Below are 17,975 nucleotides of genomic sequence, written 5' to 3' on the forward strand. Positions count from 1 at the left end.
GGTGTTTTATTCTAAAAATTCTTCATTCTTTCTTAAATTATTACACATATACAAGTATATGCATATGGATGGCTCATGCTTAAAATTCTTACTTAAATGCACTCATGAAATGCAAATATGCAATGTTGCATAAAATTAAGGTTTTTACTCATACTCATGCTTCTCTTATGCATTTCATCAAAAATTAAATGTGTATATACAAACCCTAATTTAATTATCATTCTATTTGTTTCTTAAACCATCCTAATTGAGAGAAAAACTCTCTTGTATCATCACCATACCTACACGGCAAAAACACTCCCAAAAGTTTTCTCCAATTCTTCCAATTTCAACCCATCATCATCCCATCACATACACTTCTCATACTCAAATATATCCAACAACAAGTATAAATAATCACCAATCTCATCTCAATTTTTCAATAATCTTAACATATGCATACTTAAAAGAAATCTCTACTCACTTGATTTCTTAAACTTTAATTTAAGTTGGATTTTGAGTGGAATTTACTTACCTTATACTTGAGTAATCTCTACTAAGCTCTCTACTCTTGTTGGATTCAAACCTTCTCTTAACCCTAAGCATAAACTTCATAAGAACCCAACTTTTACACAAATAAATCATAGATAAAGAGCAAGAATTCTTACCTCTTGTTGCCTAGGATCAAAACCCTATTAAAATCCACTCAAAAGCCCTCAAAATCCTTGGAGAATTGAGTGAAAAATTGAGAGAAAAAGGAGAAGGAGAATGGCGGTGGAATGAGAGAAATAAGGGTTTCAAACCCTTAACATTTTATTTTATAACCATACTTTCCCATTTTGCCGTTACTCTTTCTTGGAAATTCCATCTTTGTCCCTTAGTCAATTACCATAATGCCCTCATTTTTATTGTATTCTCTATAAAACTCTATCTCTTTTCACTCCCCACAATTTCAACTAATTTTGAGTGAAAAGACTATTTTACCCTTAATGCAAGTTTAAGGCAATTTCTTCATATTCTCTTAAAATAATTCTAACAAAAATCAACTAAGGGCTATAAAACATAATTTAAATCATGTACCTTCATGTTGGGTGTTACAAACAATGAAATCGGTGTTGAGACAAGAGAAGAAATGAGATCAGATCAGACCACATGTACATATCTAATAGTTTGTTTGTTGATGATAAAAGAATAAGGCAATAATTACTGACATGTCACGAATTTTTATTCAAGTTAGAAACCCAGTTCCAAAATTTCAAAAGCAATAAAACTAAAACATTGCATACTCAAACTAAAACAATGTCTAAATATTCACCGGATTTGTTGTTGAATTAGAAGTTGCTGGTGGTGGAGCAGGGGAGCAGCTTGAGGATTGCAGTTACAGATCTGAACGGCAGTGGAAACTGGAGTTGTGGTGGTCGTCTCTGGACTGTCATGACATCATTGGTGTTCCCGTTGAGGATTGCAGTCGTAGAGCAGCGGCTATGGATTGTCAACGAAATGGATGCTGAATGGTGCTACTAGACTGTCGGCGAAATGGATGCTTAATGGTGCTACTGCTGGACTATCAACTCACTGTGGGTGGAGCTGCTGGGTGCTACTGAAGGTGAAGTGCAAAGAATGAAAGAAATGAAGACTTGAAGATGGAATGGAATGGAGTGGAGTGGAGGCAGTGGAGTCTGCTGTGTGGAGTGTGTACTATGCAGATTGGAGCTTGGAGGCGGAGAAGAGAAATAGAGAAGTAGAGAATATTGAAAAAAAATAAAGGCTTGCTTATATACTTAGGGTATAATCGGTTTTAAAAACCGATCCGGTTAATCGGTTTGAGATATTTCTCAAACCAAAAACCAAACCGATTTTTCAGTTTTTTAAATTTTGTAAATCGAAAACGAAACTGGTTTGTAAAAAAACCTAATTTTCGGATTGGCTTTCGGTTCAGATCGGTTTTCGGATTATTTCTCCCACCCCTAATTTCACAATGCAATTAAATTTGCTGAGGTTGTTGCCTATATCTAATTTTAATATTAAAATTAAATTAGTGAGATTATATTTAAATATATCTATGTATATATCTAAATGAATTGTTATTATTAATTAAATATTAATATATTATTATATATTAATTGATTTTAATTATAATAATAATTAATTAATTAAAATACCATAAAGGGTGTGTTTGGTTGCAAGGGTAAACTAGGGTTGGAGCTCATGGCTATTCTTAAGTGGAATATGGTTTTAATTGTTGCACTATATAAATGCAACTTAAAATTAAAACAAAAAGAGAATTATTCGTTCAATTAAAACCCTAGCCACCCTATCTCTCTCTCTCTTAAGAAGAAAACTTTTTTTATTCTTCTTTCTTGATTCTTGAAGCCCTTGATTGTTCTAGCAAAATAATCAAGGGTTCTGCGGATTATCTTCGTGTGGACTTCCGTGAGTGCGATCCTAATTTGGATCGATTGGCAAAAAATCACATGAATAGTAGATGATGAACAGTAGAGGGTGAATAGTAACCATAAACAGTAAATGGTGAACAGTACCCATAAACAGTGCATGTGAACAGTGTCTATGAACAGTATTGGTGAACGGTGCTGTGAACAGTGTTCGTGAGAGTAATCAGAGATATTTGGAGGAGCCTCCAAACATACGTAAGTATTCTAATCCTTGAATGGATTACTTTATACAGATTTTTTGTTTATAAACATGTAAACAGTATAATCTATACTCGAATTGAGGCAAAGAAAGGTTATTGATTTACTGATTGAATTTTTGTTTTCTACTGCGTATGGTAGATCACTTACACAACTTGGCTCCCAAGGGGAAGATCGACCTCGTTGTAACTCTCAAGACGAAGCCCAGGATCAGGACGGTGATGGCTGAATTTTTAGTGGTAGACTACCCTACCACGTACAATTTCATCCTCAGAAGGTCAATCTTGGATGACTTGAGCGCAGTCACATTGGTGCGCTACCAAGCAATGAGGTTTCCGACTCCTAAAGGGGTCATAATGATCAGAAGTTGTTGAAAGAAATATCGGGAATATTACAACCGAGCCATACATACAACATAAAAGTGGTTGCTCCTAAGAATGATGGTTATAGCAGAATCCAAGCCAAATCACGGGCCACTTGAGGATACTATAGATGCCACATCTAGAGAGAAGAGCCCACAACAGGGTCGACATAAGAGCTGTGAGAAATAAGTGTTAGCAAGGAAGATCGAGCTTGCATACTGAAAATCGGCAGCAGTTTGAGCCGAGAAATGGTTGATAATTTGGCGGGGTTCTTAAAGAAAAACCTCGACGTGTTTGCATGGGTGCATGCATATATAGTAGGGATAAGCCCTGAGGTAATGTGCTACAGGTTGAACCTCGACCCTAAAGCTCTGCCCATAAGGCATAAAAGAAGGTCTATGGATGCAAAGTGCTCACAAGCACTCAAGGATGAAGTTGACAAACTCCTGAAAATCAACTTGATTAAAGAAGTCAAGTACCCGGACTAGCTCGCCAACCCGGTCTTAGTCACGAAGTCGAATGGCAAGTGGTGAACTTGCGTCGACTTCATGGATCTAAATAAAGCTTGTCCCAAAGACAACTTTCCGCTACCACAGATCAACCAATTAGTAGATGCGATAGCAAAAAATGCACTACTTAGCTTCATGGATACGAACTCGGGATATAACCAAATCTTGATGTACCAACCCCATGAAGAGCATACCTCTTTTATATTGACCATGAAATTTATTGTTACAGGGTTATGCTATTCGGCCTTAAGAATGTTAGGCGACCTACCAACGCTTGGTGAACAAGATGGTCACCAACCAAATCGACAAGACCATGGAGGTATACATTGACGACATGCTCGTCAAGTCAAAAGTCGCTAAAAACCATGTTGAGCATCTAAGGGAAATGTTTGGCATCCTCAGAAAATACCAGATGAAGCTCAACCCCTCAAAATGTGCTTTTGGAGTGAGCTTGGGGAAATTTCTGAGCTTCCTCGTGAACCAACAAGGTGTAGAAGCCAACCTAGAAAATATTCAAACTTTACTTGACATGAAAAGCCTGACTAGCATAAAGCAGGTACATAGCTTGATAGGGCGTGTGGCCACACTTAGCAGATTTGTTTCCCAAGCCACATACAAATGCTTACCATTTTTTGAGACCCTGAAAGGAAGGAAAGGTTTGAAGTGGACAAAGGAGTGTGAAAGAGCCATCTAAGAGCTGAAGAAACATCTGGGACAACCTCCTTTGTTGTCAAAGCCCATCCAGGGTGAGCCATTGTTATTATACTTATCGGTATCAAAGTCTACTGTCAGTGCAACACTGGTACGCAAAGAAGGAGGAATGCAATGGCCGGTATACTATGTGAGCAAAAGACTCATTGATACAGAGACGAGATACCTTGAGATGGAGAAACTCGTCTTTGCCCTTGTCATCGCTGCCAGGAAGTTGCGGCCCTATTTCCAAGCACACTTTATTCATGTGCTGACCAATTTTCCCTTAAAGAAGATAATGCAAAAGCCTGAGGCATCAGGTAGGTTAATCCAATGGACAATGGAGATGAGTCAGCACGACATCAAGTACATCTCGAGCATAGCCATCAAAGGTCAAGCCCTGGTAGATTTTATATCCGAATTCTCCTACCAGCCAGAAGGTGAATCAAGCCCGCTAGAGGCAGATACCTCAGGAGAAATTGAGTAACAAAAGCCAAAGCTCGATAACTTATGGTAATAGACTTTATATGTGGATGGCTCATCGAATGAGAAAGGGACAAGAGCGGGGCTCTTGCTCGAAAGTCCAAAGGGAAACCTGATCAGAGCTACAGTAAGATTCAGGTTTGTCGCCTCCAACAACGAGGCTAAGTACGAGGCGTTGCTCGTAGGGATTTGCCTCGCCAAAGAAATGGTGGCAGAGTCCATTAAGATTTACACTGACTTATAGTCATAGTCCAACAGATTACTGAAAAATATCAAGCAAAGGAAGATAGGATGACGTATTACATCCAACTAGTGAAAACCGAGCTCAAGCAATTCAGATCCTTCACAATTCACCAAATCCCAAGGGAGAAGAACTCGTACGCCGATGCATTAGCCACTTAACCTCTGCAATGAACCAAGAGAAAGCCGATTCTATCCCAGTTAAGTTCTTCCCAAGATCGAGTGTCTTCGCTTCGCAAGGGCCAGTTTTAACAACGAGTCAGAGATACAGTTGGATGGACACAATCATTGCCTACCTAAGGGATGGTACACTACCAGAGGAGAGAGCTGAAGCTAGGACACTCCGTACAAGGGAAACCCAATACACACTCATCAATGATAAATTATACAAATGTGGATTTGATGTATCGCTGTTACGATGTATCAACCATGAAGACGCAGATTATGTTCTGAGGGACATCCATGAGGGAAGTTGTGGAAATCATGCAAGAGGCAGATCTCTAACCTATAAAGTACTTTGCCAGGGGTATTATTGGTTGATAGTTTTCGATGATGCGACAGACTATGTACGTAGGTGTAATAGGTGCCAATGGTTTGCAGATATTATGCAAGCTCCACCTCAAGAATTGACTACTTTGACAAGCCCCTGACCATTCAAGATTTGGGGCATTGACCTTATCGGCGCTTTGCCTCAAGGAAAATGGGGCATCAAGTTTGCGGTGGTCGCTGTTGACTATTTCACCAAGTGGGCAGAGGCTGAGCCCTTGGCTACCGTCACCTCAAACAAGCTAAAGGACTTCCTCTATAAGAACATTATTTGTTGGTTTGGAATCCCCCATACTATAATAACCGATAGCAAGAAACAGTTTGACAGTGAAGACTTCAGATCTTTCTGTGAACAACTCAGCATTAAGAAGAGCTTCGTCACCGTTTACCGGCCTCAAGCCAACGGTCAAGTGGAGGCAGTAAACAAAGTCATCACACATACTATTAAAAGGAAGCTCGACGCCTTGAAGGTAAGATGGGCTGAAGAATTACCTAAAACCTTGCGGTCTTACAGAATAACAGCCAAAAGTTCTAAAGGTGAAACCCCATTCTCTTTATCATACGAGTGTGAAGTAATGGCCTCGGTTGAGGTGGGAATTAGTTCGTTCCAAAGGGAAGTTTTCAACAAGGAAGTAAATAAAGACCTTCTTCGCCTGAGGCTAGATCTAATTGAAAAGCACCAAGCTAAGTCTCAATTAAGGCTTGCCTCATATCAGCAGTGAGTCAAACGATATTTTAACACAAAAGTCAAAAACAAAGACTTTGAAGTGGGCAACCTGGTTCTCATAAGGGTCGTCCAAGGTACCCAAAAGCCAAACTTGGGGGCACTTGGACCCAAATGGGAAGGTCCTTTCAAGATCTCAGAAAAGCTCGCACTGAGATCTTTTCACCTGGAACGCCTCAATGGCAAAGCGATACTGCGAGCCTGGAATGCCAAGCATTTGCGAAGGTATTACCAATAAGCAACTTGAGTTCCACTTATGTTTCTCTTTTTATTTATTGTAAGGCCGTTCACGACCAAAGTGCTTGATCAATGAAAAAGGTATTATTCATAATTTTTCTTTGTTAATGTTCTTAGTTTGTTTAGCATTCATTCATCGTTTCAAAGATCGCGACCTACGTGATGGTATTCCAAAAAGAAAACTCGGAGTCAAGAGTCCAGAAAAGGTAGCTTATCTTAAAAAGCCATGCCAAAATTCAACTCTTTAAGGATAAAACATCCTAAGTCGACGAAGTTAAACTTGAAAAAATTCGAGAAAAAACACGTCGAAGGAAATTGCCTTAAACCGGTGACCAAAACTCGAAACGAACAACTGATCTAGAATCAGAGTTGCTTGTCGCAAAAGATTTCCTCACACACATAAAAAAAATCTCTTCAAAAAGCTAGCTATGCATAACTTAGAGCGAAGTCAGATCTTCTATTACAAGTCCAACTAGGACAAATGAAATAACTCCACAGAAATGTAACAATCTTTGCTTGATGAGGACATATTGAAAAATTTTCTTTTCATTGATAGAAATCTATTACATTCTTAAAAAAATGAAAAAAAATGATGATGTTTTAGGTAGCTGGGGGAGTAGAGGGATCATCCTTGACTGGTCTAAGGAGCTCGTCACCGACGGAAAGAGATGATTCTTCAGCGGGAGGGACGACAATAGTTTCTCCAAGGTTGAGAGCCTTTCTCGGGGGAAGTGTGGATCATTTTCGGAGTCATTCGAGTACATGTAGGCTATTCCTTGGGCTTCAACCTACATCCTCTTGACTTCCTTCTGATAAGCTTGCGGAAGGAAAGAGAAGTCGATCGAGGGGTGAGCTTCCCATAGCTTTTGTACAAGAAAGACTGGTGTTTGCCAGGCCCGAGTAGTGATGGTCTCATTCTGCTCCTTAATTTGAAGTCTGAGTTGCCCGACCTCAACTTCGGCCTTCCATCGACCTTCGACCTTCTAGGCAATGTCGAGTGATGACTGCTTAGATTTGACCTCCTAGTCTGAGGCAACTTTTTGAGCCAAGGAAAGCTCAAAATTTAACTTATTATTGGCACCTCGTTGTTGTGCCAAATTCTTCTCGGCTTCCACTACCTTAGCTTCAACCTTTGCTCAAGTAGCCTCACTCGCGTTGAGCTTGTGAAGGGACTCCCTTTCCTTGACCCCAAAGGTCACCATTTCTCCCATGAGCCATTTGAGCTCAGCTTGATTGGCCTTCTTTTCTTTCTCTGCAACTTCGACCCTGGCCAGAGAATCCTCTTTCACCGTCTCCGCCAATTGCCATCCTTTATGAGTGCCCTCCAAGGTGACATAACACTCATTATAAAGAAGCTTGCTCGCCATGGCAGCCTAAAATGGAAAAGATGGAAAGTCAGCAAGAAGCGAGGATAGCATGCAAATAAAAGAAAATAGGAGCAAACTACTGGTACCTTCACCACGTAGCAGCACACCAAGGCTAGCATCTTAGTTTGAGCAACATCTCTAACGACTGCAAAGGTTCGTGGGGTGATTTCGTCCCTGGCCGCTGTGGCCCCAACACTAATATGATTGGGGAGTTAATCGATCATCACATCGATAGCAGCTTGGGTCGCTTCATCTATTTTCTTACTCTGCGGCCAGGACGAGCTAGATTTACTCTCCCCGACAGCACCAGCCTCACCCATAGGAGCGGACTTCTTCTTGGCCAAGTCCTTGGCCGCTGCTTTCTTTAGACCATTAGCATGCATGAGGACCTCTTTGCCCGAGCCAACCTGCTATTCGACTACTTTTTGTTTGCCCGAGCCCTTTAGAGGCTCGGTCATTTTCTTACTACAACATGCAATGATAGCAGGTGCACTAGTCACACAAATTAATAAAGTGATGAGTGAGTATCGTTCCCATGAGGATTGATTGTTAAGCACTAATTTTCTGTAACATCTACTGAAAACTAGTACAATGCATGCATAATAACAATGTAAAATTGGGCCCAAAGTTTTCTTTTCATTAATAATACATATGTCTTTTATACACAAATAGTACTGTTTACAAAATGCATTTTAAAAGACAAAACAGGAGAAACAGTGTAGCTATTGCTCCTCGCTTGCCGACGCCCCTCCGACTGCTTCGTCACCTAGGTCCTGCATCCACAAAGGAAAATAACGGGGTGAGCACAAATAATGCTCAGTAAGTAAACCCTCTAACTGTCTGTCCCCGTATATAACTCTTAATTCTTTCCTTATACTATTTCTGATTCTATCTCTGTTTCTACTAAACATCATGACCTCATCTTACCGGAGGTACGGCCGGATGGCGTTCACACAGCACCATCTCGCTCTCTATGGCTATCGGGTGGAATTCACAAAGTACCAACCCGTTCTTAGTGACTACCGAGTGAGGATCACAAAGCACCAACTCGATTCTTCCTAACTATCGGGTGGAGATCACCTAGCACCTACCCGTTCCTCATGAATTTTGGGTAACGTTCACCAAGCATTTACCCGTCTCTAGTCACTATCGGGTGATGATCACAAAGCATCAACCCGCTTCTACTAACCGTTGGATGATGATCACAAAGCATTCAACCCACTTATCTAATAACTAATCGGATAGTGATCACAAAGCATCTACCCCATTTCTATTACTCATTGGGTGACGGTCACAAAGCATCGACCCTTCTCTAAGGGCTATTCGGGTGATGATCACAAAGCATCAATCCGATTCTCATAACGGTCGGGTGATGATCACAAAGCATCATCCCAACTTACTACTCTTCAAACATTCTATTGTAGCATTTTTTAATGCTCTCTACCCTTAGAGTAATTGTACACACTAAGCTCTCTACTCATAGAGTATTTGTACACAAAGTTTCCTACTCTTTCTTAGGTCCCTTTTCTATGTACAAGTAGTGCCTATGGATGGTTCAACTTCACCAATACACTTATGAGATGCCAACATGCAATGTTGCAGAAATTAAGGTTCATTACTCACACTCAAACCTCTATTAGGCATTTCATCAAACACCTCATGTGCACTATAAAACTCTATTATAGCCATGATTCTAAAACTTTTCTTAACCATCCAAAATGGGAAAAACCCCTTCACCAAGCCATAAACCTGTCAAACAAAACACTTCCAAAAAGGGTTTCATAACACCCCTTCATCCATCTCAACTACCTTGTCAACCCAACAACCCATTTCTATTTGCAAGGTATTATTCACAAAGCATAGAAATCTCCATTTAATACTCCATACATGGCATATTACATGCACATCACATACATACATCATTTCTATCAAAACCCTAATCAGAAATTTCATGAATCTCAACTTGGTTGGGTTTTCTTACCTTGTTTGGAGGACTTCACAAACTCTTCTTTCCACTTGTTTAGCTTGACTTTCCCTCTAATCTTAACCAAAAGAATAAACCCTCAAACTTCAATATGGTTAAACTCCCAAATCACACAACTTAAGTAGAAATCCTTACCTTAGGAAGCCTTAGGTTGCTTTTCTACCCAAATCACTTCAAAAATCCCTTGGAAATCCTTGATCAAAAGAAAGAGAAGTTGAGAGGAGTGAGATGGAGAGTTGCGTTTGAGAAGAAGAAATGAGGGGTTTCTTTGATCTAATTCCTTTTAATGAAATATAACACAATCATTCCCATTTTGCCCTTACTCTTCTTTGGGATTCCATCTATATCCTTTGATTCATTACAAACTCACTCCCATATCAACACATTCTCCATGAAAAATCCTTACAATTAACTCCCCACTTTTCCTGCTAAATAAGGGTAAATGTCAAATTGCCCTTAGGGAAGAAAATATCTAAAACTCAACCAACATGAAAATCGGCCCGTCGCCGCGGCGAAGAAACTTATGTCGCCGCGGCGAAACCGTCCAGAGAGTTTCCGGTGGTTTCAACACATCTTCGCCGCGGCGAAGATTCTTCTTCGCCCCGGCGAAGCTCGGCATACTACACCTCTTCCATTTTTAACCCATTTCAAGGCAATTAATCCACACAACACTCATACTAATGACAATCAAACAATATTACCAAAAACAACTCAAATGAGGGCGAAAGAGGAAACAATAACAACGTACCTCAAGCGGGGCGTTACATTTTCCTAAGTGTTTTTCAAGTTGGAGAAACCGAAATTGTTTGGATTAATGGGAGATTAGAAAATAAACTAAAAACAAAACTTACTAAATATTAAAAACTATTTAATGAGAGCAAGAATTTAAAGCAAGAGTAATATCAATTTAGCAAACGGTTAGGGTTTTGACTTCATTCGGACTCTATGGATGAATTTTACGGATTATGCTATTTTCACACTCACATGCACGGATTGTAAATCGAATTCTCTAAGTTGTCAAACATACCTTCTCAGGCTATGAATTCTGACTTTTCCCTATTAAACTTTCGCACCCAACAAATTGAAGAATAATAGATCAAGTTCATTAAGCTAATGGAATCCTAGATTGATTTTAGTGATTCTCAAATCCATCTCTAACATTCAATACTACAATGGTGATTACCCAAGAAGCTCAACATGATTCATTTCTCAATCTCATCATATTCATCAAATAAAATCAATAAAAATAGAATAACCAAACAATCTTTGCAATAGAGTATAAAAATAACAATAATCAAATGATTAACCCATAGAAATCCGAGTTACATCAAAACCCTAACCCAAAATGGGTTAGTTCATAACTAAATCAACAGAAACAGCAAGAAAATAGTAAACGTAGCATTCAACATATTGAAATAAAGAGAAAAGAAAAGATATCTCCCCTAGTTGAAGAATCCACAAGGTTGAATCTCAAATCTTCTCACTTTCTCAACAAAAATGTCAAATCTATTCTATACTCAACAAAAACCAGATAAACCTAGACGAACCCCTCTCAAAATGGCAAGGTTTTTCTTATATAGCTTGCCCAAAAGACCCAAAACTTTCCTAAAATAAAACTGTGCATTTTGGAGAAAACTAAAATTCGCAGACTTCGCCGCGGCGAAGAAAGAATTTCGCCGCGGCGACGAGGTAAAATGGACTCTTGTGCTTAACTTCTTTCACCGCGGTGAAAAATAGACTTCGCTGCAGCGAACCTTCATGAAGAATTCTGAAATTACAGAATTGCCCTCCGCTTGCTTCTTTGCTTGAATCTTTGATCTTCGATGCTCTCCCATGGGAACAAGCTTCATAGTGCTTCACTCTGCTTCAGAACTCTCCCAAATTCTGAGATTCGCTTACTTCTGGGTCTAGAAACTCCAATTCGCTCATTATTTGCTCAAAATGTCCATTTTGGCCTGCAACACAAAATGTATAGAATTAAGTAGCAATTCGGGCATAACTGAACTAAGAAGTATCTAAAATCTGACCAAAAAGCCTAATTAAAACAGTATAATTCTCGGATTATCACTATCTTTCTTCTTGAGCTCGACCTTTTGAAAGTCAACTGCTCGCATAGCAGATTTCCTTTCAGTCAAGTACACGTTTGCTTGAATGTGGACAACCTTTGCCTCTGCATTTGAAGCTGTAAGATCTTGTTTCAGTTTGGCAATCTCTTTCTTCATCTCATGAAGTTTGTTGGCAGAATTGATCTTCATCTTCTGTTGGGCCACATTCAGGGTGAGTAAAGACTACATGGAAGAGGAATAAGAAGTTAGTTTTTTTTAAGGTCAGCTTGTATGAAAGAAGTTCCCAAAGTGAACAAATCATTTTACCTAACTTTGCATTTGAAGTGTGGTGGCCACTAGGTCGGTAGGCTAAGAAGCCATGAACCTGTCAAAGGTCTTGACAAGTTGGCATTCTAAAAGGGTGTACACCACCATTCATAAATGATTTAGTAGTTGCCCTAAAAGATCCAACACAATCGGGTCAAAACTCGTTGCGGCAGGGACCCCTTCGACTTGTTGCTCGCCTACTTCCCCCTGAGCAGTTGTGGTCGCTCCCTTCTCCCTTTGCAAACTCCTAGGGGCGATCGAAGTCTCAGGAGCATCCCTCGAGGTCGTATTCATGGAGAAGGCTTAATAAAGCTGAAGCCTATCAAGCAATACCTTGAAGCCTTATGATTTAGATTCAGTTTTCTCTTCAATGGGTATTGTCTTTCTCTTCTTGGACTTCTGGCCCATAGTCTTCTTCTTCGATGAACGAGTAGTGACAGGCCAGGGAACTTCTTTGCGTCGCTCAGTGGGTTGTTGCCTTTCAGCACCAAGTTGTATCCTCCTCGCAGGGATATCCCTGGGGGTCGCTCCAACTGGTTCAGTTGGGTTAATCCTGGGGAATGCGAACCCCCCAGGCCTCTTCGATGTCTTTGGAAGCTTCGGTGGCATATTTGTTACCTGGCATGAAGATGCATCGGCAAAGAAAGTATTCTTTAAAAAAAAAAAAAAAGAGAAAAGACTTAGAATTTTTCCTGTATAAAGAAATGCTTACAAGATGGACCATTCAAAGATATGTTAGGAGTAAAAAAAACCCGTACTTTTGAAGGTTAGCAGTAGTCACGAGCAGCCTTGCATCGCGACTCTGGTCGGACAATCGACCAAACGCTTTGATGTGGCTAAGATCAATTAGCAGTTTGGTATCTTGTTTTCTACAAGAAAGCAACATAGTTTGTTAGCCTAATTTACTAAAAAGGAATCAAAGTGAAAAGATGAGCGATCTGGAAATTGGAAGGAAAACCTACTTGGTTCCTTAAATTTACAGACTACATCGTACTCGAAGAAAAAATACTTGGTTGCATAAGCCCCAACATTGTTAGGGTAACCAAATTTCCCTCCCTCAATCGTTGATCGCTTGGAAAGGTAGTACAAATCCTTATCTTTGCTTTTCTTTAAATAATAGGCGCAACCGAGCTCCTCTGCTATTAGCTTGCCGAGGTTGTACTCGCCGAATGCGATATACATAGTGACTGCTATCATATATGCATTAGGTGTCAGCTAGAATGGCGCGATCTGGAAGTGGTCGAGGATCGACCTGATATAGGGATGAAAGGGTATCCTTACCCCACATTTGAAAATCGCTTCCGAGATCGCGGCCAATCCTTGGAGAGGATCTTGAGAAGTGTTCGACCTGTGTTGGAAGACATTTAGATTGATCGCGTATTAGTTAATCTCTCTTTGTATTTCGTCCTTTGAAATTGTTGATCGTATCGTCTTTCTGGAACCCGCCGAGGTGCCTGGTGGATGCGAGCTTCCCTCTTCGACTGTTCTTGCCTCAAAGGTATACATTGCTCTTGTAATGTGTGACATGCAGAGGTGACTTAGTCTCTATATACATTACCTCGTACGACGACTCAGAAGAGTAAGAGAACCTTGGTTTCTCTTACATAGCCGCCAAAACCCTAAAAACCCTAAAAATACTCAAGGATAATTTTCTAAAGATTTTTGTCCTAAGTTTTGACTCTTAATAGTGTTTCTTTTCAAACACTACCCAAGAATGTTCATCGTCTAAGCCTATCAGTGTCCATACCCACCATTACTGTAAAGATCAAGTTTTTGACAGAAATGAAAAAGAGAAGAAGAGAAGAAATTTTCTTTAACTCTTGATTACTGGGAATGGCTGCTCTATTGTAGCATCGAGTGCGCATCAGCCAAGAAGGGTATGAACTAATCTTTTGAGTGTAAAAACATCGTTTTTCTCTCTGAAAGTTTGAGTTCTTTGAAAAAACTTAGAATGGGGTTTGCATTTTATAGAGTGGAAGACGATGCTTGGTTTCTTTTATAAGCGAACACGTTTCCAACCATTGATTGTGACCACGTGTCATTAATCCACGCGAAGAGTAACATTCACCCTTCATGGAGATCAACCAACATCTTTCTTTATTGAAATTGCTAAGCGCCAGCGTGATTATCTCCTCCACATTAAATGTGCCCTCATCCACATTTAATGTTTCAAAAGGGAATATCATTTCAGCATAGCTTGCATTTAATGCTCATGGCTGACACTTATTATGCAGAGACACGTCTATCAAATAAAACTTATTTTATTGACTAAGATAGCTGTCAAGCGCAGCATATAACATCTGGAAAGGTCGTTCGAATAAGGCTTTTGTTCCCTATGTCAAATTTGAATACCGAACAAAATGATTCTCAATTTTTGACAGCAAAATATTCTAAGTGTTTTCAAGTCGTGAATGGCAAGTAGAGTTTGAAATACATTTTTGTAGCACTGATCATGATCTGGACCAGGTCGCTGGACCATTGTGAAACGATCATATCAGGTCGCTTGTGTAATTCTTGAAGACTGATGTCACGATCTACACTCAGTTCGCTAGGCGAGGCAGACTATTAGCCTTACGTCATTTGTAATAGTGTGGTTGAAGACAAGTCAGGTCGTGGCATAATCGTGAAATTCTCAAGATTCAATCTTTGAACCTTAAGAGCTATGGAGCTTCTGTTATGCCTAAAAAATTAGGGCTGACATTAGCCTACGTCAGTGGGCACCAATTAGAGTTTAGGAAGGCTTTGTACCACCTAGGAGCTGCCATGTCACTCCATGACAGAAATAATATAGCTATCATCAACTTGGCAGATTCAGGTTTTGTCTATGAGTGATAGAGGGTCGCACACTTGCCCAAACCCCAAGTAATTTGAGGATATTTCCTAAGTTATCAGCCAATGGGAGGCAAGGAAGGACTTGCACAACACCTACCCGCTTGCAGATTTGTAATCATTACCTTGAATTCCTCTACTATAAATAGAGGACTCCCCCTCTCATTTTCGAGATTCTGATCCTGAATTCTGATTATAATCTTTATTTTCAGAGCAAAGATAACCCACGAGAAAGAGACTGACTTGATATTCTCTCTGAATACTTATTTATTGTACCTCTGCTCGTTGTTTGCTATACATGACTATTGTAACCTCTCATATATAAAAGAAATAGTGGACGTATGATTCGTTTTAGGCATCCGAACCACTTTAAAAATCATATATCTTATTTATTTTTCAGTCTTTGCATTTGATCTCAATCATTCACTTGTAATTTCTAAGAACAGCTTAGCACTTTGCACGTGCGAGTCGTTGGTGTCAAAATCAAGCATCAACAAATTCAAACTTAAACCCGAATCTGAACACTTATCTGAAGACCAATCTAGAACAACTCGGAATGGTGTTTTAACATTGAGTGAGTGAAATGAATGCTTGTAGGGTTTAGCGACTCTTGGGTATATTATTGGGTGATCGAGTGGTTTGACAAAGACTTTTGGATGTATTACTCAAGAAGTCTTGAGTCCAAGTCCATCTTTGGTTGTTAATAGAGATGGTCACTAAAGTTCTTATCTGACTGGTAGTTACAGGGTTTTAGAGGATTAATTGAGGCACACGTAAGTTGGCCCAAACACCTCCTAGTCATTAAAAAAAAAAAAAAAAAAAAAGGTAAGTGTGAAGAGTGGAGTGGTAGCTGTGAGAGTCTATAAAATTTGGTAAAGTATTGGTCTCTTTAATATGGTAAAGTATTGGTCTCTTTAATATGGTATACTGTAGCAGAATTAGGAAATTATATTTGAGAGTCAAAAAGTGTAAAATTTAATAAATAAGGGGCTATAAAACTATGCCCAATACAAGTTTATTTGTAACATTGAATTACAGTTTGTTTTTTACAATTTTAAGATGCACCTTTGGAAAATGAGATAATAATGTGCATTCAGATATATGGTAAAAAGTTTTATTGTAATTCTAGTCCTTACAAAATTTGCATGATGTGGGACTATTTGACATTGAGTTGCTTGTACAATTTAAGTAATATGTGAATCTTTGATCAACTAAAATATCAACTGGTCAAGATTTGAAGCGTGCTTATAGCTAATTTGCCTTGTTTGAATTGGATGTGAAAAATTGAATACTATCAATGGGCCCATGTGCTTATTCGGGCTTACGTAAAATAGTCGACTTTCTACACTCGCAAGCTCGCAACCCACGACTTTGTGGCGGTCAGTAAGATGAGTATACGATATAATCATTTCTGTAAATGATTAATGCCAGCGATCCGAGATGGTCTGTGCTATCATATATTATTAGTTTGGCAACACAAGATAATAATACTAACTACCTTTAGATTTAAAAAAAAAATGGCTTGCTTACAAGAGGTAAAAAACTGCATCGGTATAAGTTTTGCAAGTTTCTACCAAGTATTATATCAAAAATTAAGAGAAAAAGGTCTGCATATTGAAGCTATGCTAAGTTGCCAACCCGCAAATAAATGTTTTTTTTTTTTTCTATGATGGGAGTATCCAGACTAACTTGCATGCACCTCAATTAATCTCTAAAGTCTTTTGAATACTCTGTAAGCTCAATGTTCTAAGGTAAATTGTAAATGTGATAGGTGACTTCAAGATAACTCAAACCTAATAAACCAAGGAAAGAAATAAACTTTTTTAACTGTCAGACCAACCTGTTGGGTTAACCCACAAATAACTTTGGTAGCTATAGAATGACTTGTGGAGAAAGGGCTGACGACATTCTACGCCGATTAGTATGCCACTGTCATTATAAGAGAAGCAATCAAATAAATTTGACGAGAGCTCATTTCTAACCTTGGATAATACACATTGTATAATAAATTATGACTTAATCATCTTAACTTGTAATATGTGGAACTAACTCTCTTACCGCGCAGGTTGGCTATAAATCAATATCATTTATCTTGACTTTTCCAATAACTTAATTATTGCACAATGGATTAAACCTTTTGGATTAATTAATCGGAATGATTATCCTCACCCAAAACAAAGAATCCCACTTTCTTTTGTATGTTTCCTTTTACCTTTGATCTGCATGTTAAAATATTTAAGACATCCACATTAAAGAATTTTCATATATTTTAGTGAAGAAAAATCGTTCATAAGCATAACTATGGTGAGTACACCGAGTGTAATATTAATATTGCATTTTTACCAGAGTAGTCAAAAAGCTGGTGACCATTTCTTAGAACTTCCTCCCCTGCTTCAATTCAATTTCTTTGGAAGACATAGATATTGCATTATTCCAGCAGAATTGGTCAAAGTCAACAATTTGGGCATCCAAGTGATTAAAAGAAGATAATTGACGCCATGAGACGATTCTCACTGTAATATTTTTGAAAATATTAAGATCAGGGTTAATATAAAGTCATCTTACATTGTACGTTGTTAATAGAATATGTTATGAATTCACGTCAAGTAATTAATTAGTAAAACTATTTTATCATATTAGTTCCATTGTCAGAATCCCACGACCACCAAAAAGGCCAAGATGAAGTATTTTATCATACCAAATATTTTGTAAAATAATGAAAATAAATCATTTCTGCTGACCTGGTGCATCACTTGGAGCACCTACTCTTTCAGATCAACGAACATCTGGAAAACACAAAAATTAATGATGATCGAGGGCATAAGATCTTGTCTGTTATGATTTCAAGCTACTTTTTTTTTGCACGTTTCTCTTTTCAAAGAGAGAAGCACTTCATATTGGAACATCCACAATTCATTGAGAGAAATTAAAACATAAAAAGGATCGATGGTTGTCGAGCATTTCTCTGACTTTTCAATGAGCTGCAGAGCTTTGAAAATCAT

The sequence above is a fragment of the Pistacia vera genome, unplaced genomic scaffold (assembly GCF_008641045.1).
Source record: "Pistacia vera cultivar Batoury unplaced genomic scaffold, PisVer_v2 Contig183, whole genome shotgun sequence".
Classification (NCBI taxonomy): domain Eukaryota; kingdom Viridiplantae; phylum Streptophyta; class Magnoliopsida; order Sapindales; family Anacardiaceae; genus Pistacia; species Pistacia vera.